Source organism: Ornithodoros turicata, chromosome 10 (genome assembly GCF_037126465.1).
Source record: "Ornithodoros turicata isolate Travis chromosome 10, ASM3712646v1, whole genome shotgun sequence".
Classification (NCBI taxonomy): Eukaryota; Metazoa; Arthropoda; class Arachnida; order Ixodida; family Argasidae; genus Ornithodoros; species Ornithodoros turicata.
The window spans coordinates 8,403,873-8,404,929 of NC_088210.1; positions in this window are offsets into that span (position 1 = coordinate 8,403,873).

Sequence of the window (1,057 nt, forward strand, 5' to 3'; positions counted from 1 at the left end):
GCCTCGCCAAATATATATAAAAGAAGCGGTTTCCATTGTCACAGGCCAGTTCAGTCACCTTCGGGTGCTACAGTGGAGGATTCCTGGCTATGAAGGTTGAGTCCAAATGTGTAATAATAGAGCTGTACAGCTCTGGTACAGCTCTGGTCAACTTTAATAATAACACGAAGAAATTCAGTCCCATTACCCAGTGCTATTCTCATCCCTATGACTCGATACACCACGCAAGTAAGGTCAACCGTCTGCACATCTCCAGAGTCTCCCTCTCTCCCCTATTGTCCATGAAGCAAATTCATTGGCTATGTCGAGTAGATGGCCCTCTTTTGGCGCACCCGGACCGAAAGTACGAGACACCGGAAGCGGCCACTTAACAGTGAAGAACAGCTTTGGGGCATTACGGTGCCCTCGCGGTGATGCCACTTTTCCTTCTGTGTGTGACCAGTGGCGATCCATGGATTCTCGTTTATTGCTGCCTCGTGAGTGGACAGACACTTTGTCACACAGTTTCTCCGAGGTTTACCCACTCTACCCTGTGCAGAGACAAACTATCAGAGTGTATTAACTTCGTAAGTCATAAAATTCATGAGACCAACTTAGCTTCATTTGTTGGGTTTTGAGTAACGTTTCGATAAAGTTTATGATTCGCACGTGACAAATATTAATTTTAATTTATTTTCAAAGTTGATACTGTACTTGGCCATTACCCACAATACCGTTTGATCGTCTGCTTTGTTAATTTCTCTATTGTTTGCAGAGCCACTTGAGGGTACTAAGTTCTGCATGTGACACCTAAGAAACCTCAGATCTTAATAATTCAAATCGTGAAAATATTTTTGAACAAGTAATATGTTCCACTGAATTTCCACAACTTATTCCAATGCATCAATAACAAATGAAAGAGGAAATACTATTGCTGATGAAAAGGTGACTTGGTGAGGTGGTGAGAGTGCCCCCCGTACGTAGAAGATAAGAAGGAAGTGTCCTGGCTATGGCCCGTTTGAACCTTAGATAGCACCATGGATCAATACACATTAGATACAGATACGGACAGAGAAAA